The following is a 17903-nucleotide window of genomic DNA, read 5'->3' as shown; positions in this document are numbered from 1 at the left end:
AGATATTCACTATAATAATAAAACTGACCATGCCTACGAGGATGATAAATTTAATGATTTTAATAATATAACTCACCTAGATGTGGCAGATTTCTTTGAGAATCATCAGAAAAATTGATGTTATTTTGATATTTTTATGTTGTTTTAAATATATTTTATTTTCTTGCATAAAGAATAATTTATATATTTAATAAATATTTGCAATGTTTCTCATATTATATTTTGTTTGTTTTTATGAAGAATATGAATATTCAACAAAATTTTGATGGACCCAAAATCAATGAAGACATGTGCCTTGCAGATAGCTTTACAACACATACGATACTCAAAGATAAAAAATATTTTTCTCATTTGACAATGAGTAATGCCCATGTTAATACAATATCGGGTAGTTCTAAACTTGTTGCTATTATATTATTACCTAAAGGTACAAAATTTATCAGTGATGATGCTTTATATTCCACCAAGTCTCAAAGAAATTTATTGAGTTTTAAAGATATTCGTTTTAATGGATATCATATTAAGACTATGAATGAGAAAAATGTTGAGTATCTATATATTACAAATGTTGAATGTGGAAAGAAATATATTTTGGAAAGGCTACTTGCTTTTTCATCAGGTTTATATTATACACATGTTAGTGCAATTGAGTCACATGTAGAGGTGTTCATGGGCCGGGTTCTGGTCGGGCCTGGCCGGGTTCAGTCCGGGCTCAACTAAAAAATCATGTCCATTTTTTGGGCCCGAGCCGGGCTAGGCCTAAAAAACGAGCATAAAATTTTGTCCAAGCCCAACCCAGATAAAAATACTAAAACTTGGGCCCAGCCCGTGCCCTACCAGTATTAATTTTTATATTATTTTTATATTATTTTAAATATATATAATACATAAAAAAATACTAAAACATCAAAATAAATATATCCCAACAAATTGAAAATAAAATTTAAAAATATGTAGACTTAAATAACACTAAGATAGATGCAACTTAACAAGCAAATGGCTCTAAAATAAAAAATAATAATAAACGCCTTTAAAATAATAACAAAATTAACAATAAAATAAGTTTTATACAATATTCAAACAATAATAAGAAAATACTAGCAACCTTATAGTAAAATGGTAGCAAAATAGAGAGAAAATAATAAGAAAATAACATTCAAAAATAAAAAAAATGCAAATTTTTTTATCCTTTAGTGAATTCGAGCCAGGCCCGGGTTAAAAATACCTTACTCGAGGCCCGGATTTTTTTAAACGGGCCTTATTTTTTGTCCAAGCCCATTTTTCGGGCCTATATTTTTGCCCAAACCCTCCCACATTTAGGCAGGCCTTCGGGCTGGGCTGGGTAGCCCGGCCCATGAACACCTCTAGTCACATGTTATTACAAACCAGAAGTTTGTAGAACCACATGCTTTTACTATTTGGCATGACTAATTAGGTCATCCCGGATCTATTATGATGCGAAGAATCATCGAGAATTCAATTGGACATCCATTAAAGAACCAAAAGATTCTTGAATTCAAGGATTTATCTTGTGTCACTTGTTCTCAAGAAAAACTGATTATTAGACCATCACCAGCTAAAGTTGGGATTGAATCTCCAACATTTCTGAAACATACTCAAGGTGATATATATGGGCCCATTCATCCACCATGTAGACCATTAAGATATTTTATGGTATTAATAGATGCATCTAGTAGGTGGTCACATGTGTACTTATTATCGACTTGCAACACGGCGTTTGCGAGACTACTTGCTCAAATAATTTGATTAAGAGCACAATTTCCAGATTATGCAATCAAAACTATTCGTCTTGATAATGCTGGTGAATTTGCATCCCAATCTTTTAATAATTATTGTATGTCAATTGAGATAAAAGTTAAACATTCTGTAGCTCATGTTCATACACAAAATGGTTTAGCTGAATCATTTATCAAACGTCTCTAACTAATAGCTCAGCCATTGCTTGTGAGAACAAAACTCCCTGTTACAGCTTAGGGACACGCTATTTTGCATGCAGTAGCACTTGTGCGCTTAAGGCCAACAAGTTATAATAAGTACTCCCCATTATAAAAGGCTTTTGGTCAGGAGCCAACTATTTCCCATCTTAGAATTTTCAGATGTGCAGTATATGTTCCAATTGCTCCACCACAACGCACAAAGATGGGTCCTCAAAGGAGGTTGGGAATATATGTTGGTTATGAATCTCCTTCTATAATTAAATATGTTGAACCATTAACTGGAGATTTATTTACTGCACGATTTATTGATTGTCATTTTGATGAAACAACATTCCCAACATTAGGAGAAGAGAAAATACAACTGGTAAAAGAAATTACATGGAATGGATCATCATTATCTCAATTAGATCCTCGTACAAGTCAACGTGAACAAGAAATTCAAAGGATTATACATTTGCAAAACATTGCCAATCAACTGCCAAATTCATTTTCTGACCTAAAGAGAATTATAAAATCTCACATACCAGCTGAAAATGCTCAAATACGAATTGATATCCCAATAAGGCAAATTGTTAGTGCAAAAGAAAGTAATCCATGCCTGAAGCGTGGAAGGCCAATCGGTTCCAAAGATAAAAATCCTCGTAAAAGGAAAAGATCAATTATTCAAGATGGTAATATTGTGGAGGCAAGTGCCCCAGAAGAGGCCAAAGATATAACTAATAAAAAAACCCCAGAAGAGGTTCAGGTACTTGAAAATGGTGATAATGAAGAAATCTTAATAAGTTATGTTACTTCAGGAAAAAGATGGAACCGAAAATATATAGTTGCCGACAACAATTTTGCTTATAATGTTACTATTGAAATAGCAAAATAAAATGAGGGTCTTGAGCCTAAATCTATTGAGGAATGTAGAAATAGAAAAGATTGGCCAAAATGGAAAGGCGCAATTCAAGCAGAATAAAATTCACTTTCTAAACATGAGGTTTTTGGACCTATAGTTCAAACACCTAAATATGTAAAGCCGGTAGGATATAAATGGATATTTGTGCGAAAAATAAATGAGAAAAATGAAGTCGTAACTTATAAATCACGACTTGTAGCACAAGGATTTTCGCAAAGACTCGACATTGATTATGAAGAGACATATTCTCCTGTAGTGGATGCAATCACGTTTAGATACCTTATTAGTCTGGCAGTATGTGAAAAACTTGACATGCATCTAATGGATGTTGTTACAGCCTATTTGTATGGCACACTTGATAGTGAAATTTATATGAAAATCCCAGAAGGATTTAAAATCCCTAAAGGATATAGAGTTTCTTGGGAAAATTGCTCAATCAGATTAAAGAAAAGTTTATATGGATTAAAATAATCTGGACGTATGTGGTACAATCGTCTTAGTGAATATTTGTTAAAAGAATGTTATAAAAATGATCCAATCTGCTCATATATTTTTATAAAAAGGTCTGAATCAAATTTTGTGATAATTGTTATTTATGTTGATGATCTAAATATTATTGGAACTCCTAAACACCTTCAAAATGCAGTAAATTATTTAAAGAAAGAATTTGAGATGAAAGATCTCAGAAAAACAAAATTTTGTCTTGGCCTGCAGATCGAGCATTTAAAAGATGGAATTCATGTCCATCAGTCAACTTATACAAAAAAGATCTTAAATAAATTTTTATGGATAAAGCACATCCATTGAGTACCCCAATAGTTGTACGATCGTTAAATGTGAATAATGATCAATTTCATCCTTGTGAGAATAGTGAAGAGTTTCTTGGTCCTGAAGTACCATATCTAAGTGTCATAGGAGCATTGATGTATCTTGCAAATAACACAAGACCTGATATAGCTTTTGCTGTAAATTTGTTAGCAAGATTTAGTTCCTCTCCAATACGTAGACATTGGAATGGAATTAAACATGTATTTAGATATCTCAGAGGGACCATTGATATGGGGTTATTTTATTTAAATGATTCAAAATCCCTATTAGTTGGTTATGCTGATGCTGGATATTTATTGGATCCACATGAAGGTCGATCTCAAACAGGATATTTATTTACATGTGAAGGTACTGCCATATCATGATGTTCGACAAAGCAAACATTAGTTGCTGCCTCTTCAAATCATGCTGAAATAATTGCAATGCATGAGGCAAGCCAAGAGTGTGTTTGACTAAGGTTATTAACCCAACATATCCAGAAGATATGTAATTTGCTTTTACAGGAAAATATGCCAACTATCTTATACGAAGATAATGCAGCATGTATAGCTCAATTAAAATGTGGTTATATCAAAGGTGACAGAACGAAACATATTTCACCAAAATTTTTCTTCTCTCATGATCTTGAGAAGAAAGGTGACATAGAAGTTCAACAAATTCGTTCTAGTGATAATTTAGCAGACCTTTTTACCAAGGCATTGCCAACTTCAACATTTGAAAGACTACGAAACAAGATTGGAATGCGTTGACTCAAAGATATAATGTGATGTCGTCATTAGGGGGAGTCTAAAACACGTTGTACTCTTTTTCTTTAACCAAAGTTTTGTCCCACTGAGTTTTCCTTGTAAAGGTTTTTAACGAGGCAACTTGTAATAGGAGATTGTGTACTCTTTTTCCTTCATTAGATTTTTATCCTACAGGGTTTTTCCTAATAAAGGTTTTAATAAGGCACATTCTTATTTAAAAGACATCCATTGGGAATGTTGTAAATTAAATGGATGTCTATAACCCCCTAAGCAGATTAAAGTAATAAAACTCTTTACTTCATTTATAATCAGGAGATCATTAAATGGAGTAATTAAGAAAACTTAGTTCATTAAATGTAATTGAATGTAAATGAGCTTATAGATAGCACATTGTAAGTGAAAATACGAAAATAAAAAATTATCCAGTATTTTCATCCACTTTTATTTATTGTTTTATTAATTTTTCTATAACAAAAGTTAAATATCAAATTATTTGAATACAAAATAAAATTAAAATATATCAAAATATCAAAATACATATTTAGTTAACTGATGAACTATAAGTTTTATTAATGAGTAATGGGAGGGGTGGTGGACACTGGACAGTGTTGTGTTACTGCTTTTGTAGTGAATCTTCCTCCACAAATGCAATGGAGAGGTCTTTGGAAGATATTCTAGTATCATGGTTATGGATGTCTTCATAAAAAGGAGAAAGATTTGGTTTCGTGAGATTCACAAATTTTACTGATGCAAGAAGGGTGATGCTTCGTCTAAACGGTTCCATTTATTTGGACATAGAATATGGGTCAACTTTGCACGCTTCAAAGGCTCTGGAGGTATCAAAGGATTCTCGAGATACGAGTCGAATACTCGGAGGTGAAAAAGCTATAAACAAGAATTGTTTCATGGAGGAGGTGGCTACATGTAAGAAAAAGATAGAGTCAATTCCTATAGATGGGGTTATCGAGGAAGAAAAATTTCTAAGCTAAAATTTGTATTATGGGATGGTGTAGAGATTTATGTACTTTAGGGAACCTTGCTATGCGGTTAAAAGAGAGTGGCCTCCAAGTTGCTAATGGAGTTTAACGGTGGAGAAAGTTATAAAAGAGTTTATTGAAATTTTGATGAGGTGGTTCACAAAAGTTGAGTCATGGTCTGAAAACATTTTGGTTAACTGTAAAAGAACTTTCGAGATTCCGATCCATGCTAGTCCGATCTCTACATTTAAAAACATCACCAATCATTGGGGAACTTTTATTAGTGTGGACAATGGTACTACTCATCCTAAACCTTTTGTGAATAATTCAAATCCAAATCTAAAAATTTTACTTAAAATAATATAAGTATAATGATAAATTTAGCACTCAATAGTTACATCTTTTGTCAATTTTAATCATTATTGTTTTTAAAGTTAAATTTGACCATTAATTTTTTAAAAAGAGTTAAATAGTTTTTTTAATAAAATGTTGATTAAAACATTAAATTTTAATAAAGTTGACATGGTAACCAATGGGGCCGTCCACATATACTTTATCTTTGATATAGCATTATTTATCTTATATGTCATGTTAATAAATAATTTAAAATTATAAAATTATTTTAAAAAATCAAAATTTCCTGAAAAAGTTCATAAAAATCAAATAAAACAAGCATGAAGTACATATAGATTACTATACGGATTGCCATGTTTGAATCGAAATGTAACATTTTAGTTAATATTTGTATTAAAAATAATAATTCAACTTTTTTAAAATAGATAATCAAATTAAACTCTTTTAAAATATTTAGGATCAAATTTAACAATAAAAAAACAAATTGATAAAAGATATATCTCTATTTTCATCTCTTCTTTTTCTAGCTTCTACTCCTAGGTACTTTTGTGGCTTAATAATTCAACCACCTCATCACATGGCAGAAAAAAAATATGATTGTGTGATATTGTCAATTTTCCTTCACATCACATGGCGGGGACCAAAATGTTAACCCAATTTGAACAGCTATACTATTTTTTACATAAAAGACTTGTCAGCTTTGAATGGGAAAAATAATAATGTGAGAGTAATTTTAAATAATTATATAAAACTTTTTTATTTCAATGATTTTTAAAAATATATATATATATCTTTTTAAAAATATATTTTTAATATTTTATTATACCTGTAAGATACTTGTTAACCTATTAATTTTGTTTGTGGAGTTTAAAAACAACACTAACAATGTACCAAATAATTTTCTAATAATATTCAAAATCAAAATTTCAAAAAAATCATAAAAATTAAAAACTAATATGAAATACACATGAATTGCTATATGCATTTCAAAATTTAAAGTTTCCATTAAATAATAATAATTTGACTCTTTTTAAAGGTTGATGATCAAATTTAACTCCTTTTAAAAGATTTAAAGCTAAATTTAACTAAATAAAAATAAAAATTAAATTAATAAAATACTTAAATATTAAAGACCGAATTTTGTATTATGCAAATAATATATGTAACTCTCTTTATTTTCATGCCCTCTTTTCTAGCTCCTCGCTCCTTAGTACTTTTGTGCCTTAATAATTCAACTTTCTTTGGAGGCATAGGGGTATGGAGGAAAAAAATAATTGTGTGACGTAGTCAATTTTCTTTCACTTCACATGGAGGTGACCAAAATGTTGATCCAAATTGCAGAGCTATACCATTTTGCATATAAAAGACTTGCTAGCTTTGAATGGGTAAAAATAATGTGAGAGTAACTTTAAATAATCATATAAAACGTACTATTTTTTATTTCAATGATTTTTTTGAAATTTTCTTATTTATGAAATTAAAAAATAAAAAAACATCTTTTGATATTGAATAAATTGGTCAATTAAAGAATTTGCAAAATTTGTGGAAGTAATAATTAAAGAATAGAGTGGCATAGCTTCCCTTATAAAGTTCTTTAGAAGACAATTATGGTTAGGACATAGACATCCATACATGCTTGTTACTTCTCAATGAATTAAAAGACATAAACTAACAAGTAATGCATAAGACGAAAACTTTTAATAATATATTTGTATTAATTTGAAGTTTGAACTTGTGGAACTAAATTACGTTAATTCGACTATATTCTTTTTTATATAAAGATGTTCATGGATTTGGGCGGCTTAAGGATATTAAGATATTTTATGTTTGCTCAAGTCTGGTCCGACTTGAAATTTGGGTCTAAAATTTTGCTCAAACACTCATATTAATTTTTTAATTTTTTAAAAAATGTTTATATTATATTATATTATTTTAATATTTAATAATTTTATACATTTTTTATTTATTGAAAATTTTTATAGTCATTTTAGCATTATTTTAATGTTTACATTAGAGTAGTATTATATATTTACTATAGGTTTATTTTTTAATATGTTCTAAATTACATAATATATAAAAATAACATAATATAAAATATTATAAACTTAAAACAAGTCGAGCCTTGAATGTTCAAGCTCAAGCTTGACCCATATTTTAAAGGGGCCTAATATTTTTGCCCAAGCCTATTTTTTGGACTTAATATTTTTATCTGAACCCTCCTAAAATTTGGGTGGACCTTCAAACCTAAGCCGGGAGCTTGACCGATGAACAGGTCTATCCTAATGCAATTTGAAAATGTTAATTATTTTTTCCGTAGAAATTTGTTTTGCAATGATGGTAGGAAAATAAATGACAAAATTTGGATTCACCTCATTCACACGTTATAATTAATAAAGAATGGGATAAATATCAAAATTATATATAAATTTTGATTTAATGTATATTGTCATATATGAACTTTTTATTTATATATGTCATATGAATTTTGATTTTATATAATTTTATACATGAAATATTGATTTGATTCAATTTTCGAAATCACTAACAATATTATTGAATTAGCACAATTTTATGTTGATATATTCCATTTAGGCCCTTTAAAATTTTAAAATTTTAAATTAGTAAAGGTAAAATTGTATTTTGCCCCTAAAGATATAAAATTTGATTTAATTATTTAAAAATTATAAAGATATAGGCTATTAAAATGGTGAAATTACATTTTACTATCATAAAAATTACAATTTAATTTCGCCCCTAAAAGAATTTTCTGGTTTAGCCTTTATATAACCCAATATGAAAATAAATGTATGTATTCATTTTTTAAACGTATACATTCATTAAATGTATATAATTGAATCAAACTCAAAGTTTCATGTGCTCATATGAATCATGATTCAAGTTTTATATGTATAATTGTACAAAATCAAAGTTTGTATCAAATTGTACATTGAATCAAAAATCATATATAAATTGATGATTACCCTTTTATAAACAATAACTTTATAAAATGGCTAGAAATAAATACAAATTATACTCGAACAAAAAGAAATACATAATTAACATTTATAAAATACTTTTACCTCTCTTTGTCAATCATTTGAGCAATATGGTTGAAAAATGAGCTGGTTATGTCAATCAATTTCAAGAAAAAGGTAAAATAGGCAATTATTCCATTTATATTGTATTAGTGAAAAATGTTAAGGCAGTGTGTAATACCTCGAAAATTTTTACAGTAAAATATTATCCGTGATATAGTAAAATAAGGAAATAAAGTAACAAAAAGGGAAATTTTGTGTTATGTCAATATTGGGAAGTATATTATGATATATTAATTCAAGAAAGGACTAAATTGTAAAAGTGAGAAAAGTTTTGGTGCACAAGAGTAAATACTCAAAATTTGAGGGGTTAAAGTGTAAATATGAAAAAGTTGAAGGACCAATAGTGTAAATATTTTAAGGGTGGAATGATCTAGAAACTAAGGAAAATGGATGAATTAGGACCAAATTGAAGAGATGAAGAACTATGAGAGACTAAATTGTAATTTTACCAAATTAAATGATGACTCAATGATGGAATTTTAAAAGATAATGAAGGACAAAATGATCAATTGGAAGAGAGAGGAATCTAGAAAGTAATAATGATGCTAGAGATATTTTGATATTTTATAATTATTTATTTAGATAAATATTATTTAATTAATATTTTAATAAAATATTTTATTAGTATTTTATTAGTATATAAAGAAAGAAAGATGAGAAATTCTCATCCATATTTCCCATGCACTAACGTGAGAGAAAGAGAGAAAGAAAGAAAATTTTACTTCCTTTACAATTTGGTCCTTTTGCCAAAAATTCACCATTTTCACCAAAAAATCAAAAGAATTTCCATAGCAACCAAGAGAGAAAAATGTTAAGGGGACTATGGGAAGTTAGAATATCAAGTTGGATTCAAGAAATGGAAGCTGAAGGAGAGAGAAAATCAAGATGAAGATTGAAATCAATAGAACAAGGTAAGAACATTATGATTTCAATATATTTTTAAGTTTGATATTATTGAAAAAGTATGGGATTAATGTTAATGTAGAGTTTCCTTACATATGGTCCTATGTTCTTGATATGTTAGTAAAGAGAAAACATGTAACGTCCCCCTACCCGAGACCGTTGCCGGAGTCAAGCAGGAGACATTACAAAACTTATCTTAGCACTTAAACAGTTATCGTAGTAAACTATCCATCTGCGTCACGGTCGCTAAAAAAATCATATCTCAAGTTACGAAACTCGAAATCCAATTCCGTAAATTTTTCCTGAAACTAGACTCATATATCTACTTACTAATTTTTTTTTCTAGAATTTTTGGTCAGGCCAATTAGTACAGTTTATTAGAAAAATTCTCCCTTGTTTCAGGGTTCGGCTACTCTGACCCTTGTGCACTACGAATCAAATTTCTTCCTGTACAGAAATCCAATGACTATGCCATTTATTTCAATTAAAAATAGACTCAATAAGGAATCCATACAAATAAAGTTTGAGTCCTAATTCTTAATACACAATTTATGGTGAATTTCTAAAATCAGAACAGGGAATCCAGAAATTGTTCTAACCCTGTTTCACCAAAACGTAAATATATCATAAAATACAACTCTTTTACCTATTTTGTTTCTTCCATATAAAAATAGATTCATTAAGATTCAATTACATATTTTATTCATCATCTAATTCACTTTATACTATTTTTGGTATATTTTCAAAGTTGGACTACTGTTACTGTCCAAATCTGTTTTAGTATAAAATGTTGATAACTAAGTTTATAACATCATCATTTCTTCTCTCTACAACATTTACCAACAATTCCTCTTATTACTCTTCACTAACATATCAAAACATACCATACTTAAGGTTTTGGTAACATTTACAAAACATACCAAAATATCACTTAATAACTTAGATACTTTCAAAATGACCAAAAGACATCCTAGGTACAATGCCATTTTCCAAAAAAATAGAAACTTCACCAATTTGAGTTTGGGGATCGGCTTATATGCTGAGTCCTTATACTTTCGTACCTAGCTGCATGACGAAACAAACTGCATAATCGAGAATACTCTCAGTGGTATTTCTATAAACAATAGCTTAATCAACTTTAAAACATGGTAATTCAAACACATTATTGCTATTATTCAATATCAATCAAGACTTTAATAACCTCTACTTTATTTACCCTTATTAACATAACTCGGACATCGGCGAATACACGGATCCAACCCACACTCCGGGATAAGCACATAGTGCTTCATCGAACAAATTCGAACTTTAACATGAGTCGACACATAGTGTCTCATCGACTCAATGTCGGAATATCCCAATACTTCCAATTCCTATGACATGTCAACTATATCCGACTAGCCCGACACTGTTAATAGGGTATTCAAAATCACATTCATTTCAATATGGTAAAAATACTTACCTTATTCACATTTTCATACAATATAAATATCAAATATAGCAATAACGATTAAGCTCGGTTTATAGGAATACAAACCACTATTTATCGAATTTAATCGATATCTTCGTTCACTTTCTCTTTTCCCTTCTTTGATGATGTATCCGGTGCTACGTTTGCTACTAACAATCATACAATTAAAAATCATCAATATACTAATTCATAAAACACATTTTCACTTTCTATCAAACTTTTACAAAAATTCCAATTTCGTCCTTTTTCCATTACTAATCTTTTTTCTTTAACTTAAGCTTCATATTCTCTTTTAATCAACCCATTAACAATTTCTAACTCATAAAATTCATTATAAAACATAAATTTTGAGCTCTATTCAACTTAATCCCTATTTAAACTTAACTTAGAATTCTTTTAATAAATCACTCAATTTTCACTTCTAACTTCAATTTCTATCAATTTAACCCATAAAACCTCAATTTATTCAACTAAATCAATATCTAAGAATTTTCTATTTTCTTCATTTTAACCTCATACATGTAGAACTTTGAATTAGGCATCCATAAACATAAAATTATAAGAAAATAAGCTAAAACATCTTACCAATCAAGCTTTAGGGCCTTAATCCTCAAATTTCCTTTTCTATTTCTTTCTTTCTTTCTTTCTCACGTTTGCTCTCTGTAACTCTTTCAATCTTTCTTTCTTTTTTTAACTTACTCATAAATCTATATTCAATATAATAATATTAATAATATAATATTATTCTAATAAAATAACTTAATCTATAAGAAAAACTACTTTAACAATTTAATATCTTTACCAACTATTACACATGTTATATCATACATTCACACACATGGCACTTAGGGTCTAATTGCTGATTAGTCCCTTTACTAATCTTTAATCTATAATTAAACTTTTATACCGTATGCAATTTAGTCCTTTAAACTAAATTCAAGCTACTTCACTTAATTAAACACTAAATAACCATTCAACTATAATTCATAAATATTTCTAATAAATATTCATGAATAAATTTCACGGAAACAGTACTCAAGACTCAATTTACGATACCGTAACTTTTGGTTCATTACAAAACAAGAGAAAGTGATGAGAAATAGGGTAGAGAAAGAAAATAAGGGTGTTATAAATATGGTAAATAATATCTTGCACTAAAACAGTTTTGGACAGCAGCAGTAGTCTAATTTTGAAAAATCACCAAAAATTGTATAAATCGAATTATAGGATAAATAAAATATTAGATTAAAACTTATTGAGTCTAGTTTTTTATAGAAGAAATTATGTAAGCAATGGAATTGTAAATCATGAGGTATAATAAATTTTGTGAGACAAGGTCAGAATGATTTTAGGTTCCCCTGTTCTGACTTTGGAAAATCATCAAAAATTGGAGAAAAATAATTATGAGCTTAAATTTATATGTTTAGAATTCTGAATGAGTCTATTTTTAATATAAATAAACAAAAGCATCATTTGAATTCGGTACGAGGAGATAATTAATTTTTAATGAAGAAGGGTCAGAACTGTCAGACAGTAGAATAGGGGTAACTTTAAAGAATAAACTGTACTTATTGGCTAAACAAAAATTCTGAAAATTTTATGGTAAGAAGATATATGAGTCTAGTTTCATGGAAAATTAGCGGATATTAATTTGAAGTTCTATAGCTCCAGATATGAATAATTTATTGACTATGACACAGATGGTCAGCTTGAATATTCATAAAAGTAAATAATAAAAAAATATAGATAATGTTACTTACAAGTGTGTTATTTACATTAAGGATGTGGAATGGAGTGTAGTAGGAGGTAAACATATATGAATATTCATTTAGCATGGCTAATTTGCATATTTTAGGCTCAGGGACTAAATTGAATAAAAGTAAAAGTTTATGGGCAATTTTGTAAAAAAATGTCAGAAATGACCAAATTGCATGAAATGGATTAATTTTATTATTTAAATTACAAAATTGAATGAAATTATTAATTTAGTTCAAGATAGGGGGAAAACATGTTTTAGGGATTAAATTGAAAAGTGTTGAAATTATGGAAAATTCTGATATTTTATAGAATTCATGGATTGTTATCAATATGTATGAGAATAATAGCTGGAAATAAGGATTAAATTGCAAGAATTTTATTTTCCTGACCCTAAGGATGAAATCGTCATTAATTAAAAGTTTAGGGGCAAAAATGGTAATTTTTCCTAGAGCATTAATTAAATGCATTAGAGTATGAAATGAATGAAAATGATGATCAAATTTATTTATAAAGATCCGAAAGACTCAAATATGAGACTTGATCGTGGAAAAGAAAAGATATCAGATTAATGAAATTATAAACACAAACAAGCAATGATGTAAGTTTGTGTAACTTGAATTGTATTTTAAATAATTGAAATATGTGGTTATGTGATGAAAATATGATTTGAATGTTTAATTCATGATAATTGATGAAATATTGCTAATACTCGATATAAATTGAAAATAAATCCTGGTTGAATGAAAGGAAAATTCGATGGATCTCTGAAAAGGAATTGACGGTAAAAAGGATCTAGCCGGACGGATGATCCTATTCGATATAGCCCTCCGAAGAATATGTGTAAAATGGATTTAGCCGGATGGGTAATCCAAGTAGGGTCTGAATTTAGCTTTGACTGTAATTGCACCAAGCTCATTAGAATAATTGTCGTTGCAGGGGATTTAGCCTGGACTGGTAATCCCACTGTAAGGACGAGGTTCGCGGGAGTGTGCTATCTGATACGAAATGTGTAAGACCATGGTTGAAAGATACCATGGCAACCTGATATGAAACGTGTAAGACCATGGTTGAAAGATACTATGGCAACATGACAGAAAATGAGTAAGACCATAGTTGAAAGACACTATGGCATCATGTCAAAGATAAATAAGACCGTGGGTGGGAGACGCGATGACATCTATTGAACAATTTATATTCAGGTAATATGTATCAGATAACGAATGGTTATATGAAATGGTTGTGTAAAATTTTTTACAAGAACTGGTCATATAAAAATATATGTACAAAATAGTTGTATGAAATAATTATGAAGATAGATAAACGAAATAAGAATAAGTACATGGAATATAATTTATGTTAAGTTTGATATAAACTTTACGGAATAAATATACATAAAATATATGGAAATGGTGGAGCATGAAATACGATATAATGAAATGATTGATATCTACTTATGAAGAAACAAGAAGAGCATGATATTTACATATATGATTATCATTGATATGTTGATACAAGGAAATTATGTAAGTTGAGACTATTATTAAACTCAAGTGTGATATGTCGAGAAAATAAATATATCAATGTTGAATTTAGATGAAATATGTGCAAGTATAATAACAATGATGTTGTTTGACGCTTAGACAAGTGCCAAGCTATTGATTGAATGGTAACATGTTTAATTATAAGGAGCATTGAAATAGTAAGTACTTAGATGAAAATAAAATTTAAGATTTTGCGAAATTTTTTTTTATGATCCTGATTTAATTTCGGTTGGTTTCTAATGTATGTTTGGGGCTTCGAGGGCCCAATAGAGAGACGTTATGATTATTCTCAAAAAAATGAATAATAAATTATTCAGAATTATCTTAAAATATTCAGTAAACTCTGGTAATGCCTCGTACCCTATTCTGACAATGGATACGGGTAGGGGGTGTTACACAGTGGCTATCAACAAATATAGCACCCTACACCAAATTAGAAAACAATAAATAAATTCAATTTTCCTTTGCTTAATTTCCATTTTTAATCCCTTTTTCCATGTGATGATGTTAGACATTCAAACCATGTATCTATTACATTTAACCATTGAAATTAACACTCTTTTTAAGTCAATATATAGTTAAACATATTAAAAATCAATTTAATTGGTAAAAACAATTAAAATTATATATTTTCATAGTTTTCAAAATTTTTAACACGGACATGAATGAAAATTTTTAATATTGGTAAAAAATCGGTTAGGTCTTAATTTAGTTGGTATTGATATTGTTTTCAATGTAGGACTCGTTCGAGCGTTCTTAACTACATTTATCTTCTTATTTAAAAGTTGAAGAGGAGTTATGACTAGTTATAAGTATTGTATAAAAAATTGATAAATTAATCAAAATAGGAGCACCATACCATTTTGCATTTTCAACATTGATAAATTATTTTAATTTTTATTTAATATAAAATATTCAACAAAAAGTGTTGAATAAATAAGTAGTTACTTAATGTAAAAAATATTAAAAATTGAAATAAATTATTTTAAAAATAAATATTCAAATTAACTATTTATCTTTCATCTAAAATTATACAAAATAATATAAAAAATTATATTAATAAGATTAAAATTTAAAATTTATTAATTTAATAAAAATCAATATTTACTTTTATCAAACAATATAATTATATTCAATATTTATATTTACTAATTTACCAAACAATTTTTGATATAAATTCAGTGCTAATAACAATAAGAATTTAGTACTTAATTTTTCAGCACTTAACTAAAAATACCGACACCACTTAAATTTTCAATTTCCAATTTACCAAACACCCCTAGATTTAATTTGTTAATTAATTATATTATTTTCTATTTAAAACATATATTCCCTCAAAAGTGCCCACATAAGAAAATTTAATATGACAAATAACATTAAATAATTATATATAATTTTGATAATTGGAAAACAGAAATGGAGTTGTTTGGGATTAAATCTAAATTCATATGCATACAATATATGTGCCTAAAGAATACAACATTGTTGCGGATCGGCTAGCCAAACTTATCCTAACATGGAAGTCGAGCTTACAAGTCTTTAATGTGACCCCAATTGAGATCCTTGAAGTCTTATAACAAGATAAAGCGAGTGGTGCTTTTAGGCAAATAAATTGATGTAATTTGTAATTGTAACACCCCGAATCTGGCGATGTCACATGGTAGTGTTTTTGAAAACGCGTTGATACCTTAAAATCGTTCCAGTTATTATCTTTTACTTAGTTCGGGAAAACATGTACTAATTGATTTGCTTTAAACCATTTCTTTTACACAGAAGCTTTCGAAACCAAATAATTTCTGAAACTGTTTTTATTTACAGAAAATCTTAGTTTGTTTTAGAAAATTGTACTTTGTTGCGTTACAGTTTATAAATCCATTAAAATAGTTCAAAAATCCCAAATTAAAATTCAGAAACCCGTAATGACCATATTTACATCAAAATCTCCCCAAATAAGAAATTAAAATCGTAACGCATAAAACCGTAAGTTGTTTATCGCGAGGTAGAAGCAGTGATCACTGTCGAGTCCTCCGCTGCACCGATCCACCTACTGCTGGGGATTACTTGAACAGATTAAACAGAAAAGGGTGAGTATTCACAAACTCAGAGTGTAATCCCCACAGATATCACATAACAGGATACATATCAGATATCATAAATAAATAGTCCGAGCCAAAGCCCTTTATAGAATCAATTAGGGCCTTAGCCTAATCAGATACAGAATACAGATCAGAAAATCAGAATCCTACCCACCAGCCTCTACACACCCTCTCCGTCCAACCCTATACACCATGTAGGGATATAATCAACCCACCCATCCTTACACACCGTACTGTACCGAATGCGGAACATGAATAAAATTGTGACAGCCCTAATGTGACCCTAGTCGGAAAGTGGTTTCGGGACCACAAAACCGAGTCATAAAAATAATTACCCGTCATATTTGATGCTTATTATATGTATATATGCATGTGTGAAAATTTCATATTTGAATTTTATTAATTGTAAGTGAATTTTATTAAATAGGACTTGTGTGAGAAAATTTAGAAATGTGCTAGGCAAATGTTAAAGTGGCCTATTGATGCATGTTAGAAAATGCTTGTCCTTGCATGTCAAATTTCCATTTATAATGAGTAGTGGCCGGCCATGGTATGGGTCATTGATGATAATATGTATTTTCTATTAGCATTATTAGTTTACAAAATAAAATAAGGAATTAAGAATAATAAAACATGTGGTAAATGGGAGGAGAAACCAAAGTTTTCATCTTTGCTCCTCATTGCCGTGACTAGGAGAGAACAAGCTTGGAAAAATTCAGCTATGGTGGTTAGCTAAATCAAGGTAAGTTCAAGGATGATTCTTGGATTTCTAGCATTTTTTGAGTTAGTCATTAAGCTCCTTGCTTAGCCCATGTCCAAATTTTGAATCTTGTTGGTAACATGAGTAATCGGTTAAGAGAAAATGTTCAAGAAATGGTTGTTGTTCATGTTATTTGGATGAAAAGAAAAAAATTGGTAGTTAGGTGAAGTAGAGTCTAACAAATGAGCACATATGTGCATTAGTTGCTAGATGGAGAAGAATCGGCTAGCAAGTTGAGTACTAAGGCGAATATGATTTTGGATATTATTGGGCAATGTATGTGTTTTGAATTGATGGAATGGAGAGGATGCTTTAATTGTGTTATGAACAATTATATGTTAAATTAAGGTTTGCTAAGCTAGCTATTAAGGTGAAGTGCAAATGTTAGTATTTGATTGCTAGTGTATATATGTGTAATAGCCGAAATGAAGATGCTTGATGTCATGAATAAATGTTGTTTATATGTTTGGGAATTGAGTAAAAATTTGATGTTTAATCACTTAAGGATTCGG

Source organism: Gossypium arboreum, chromosome 10 (genome assembly GCF_025698485.1).
Source record: "Gossypium arboreum isolate Shixiya-1 chromosome 10, ASM2569848v2, whole genome shotgun sequence".
Classification (NCBI taxonomy): Eukaryota; Viridiplantae; Streptophyta; class Magnoliopsida; order Malvales; family Malvaceae; genus Gossypium; species Gossypium arboreum.
Note: the sequence above shows the minus strand (reverse complement) of the source record.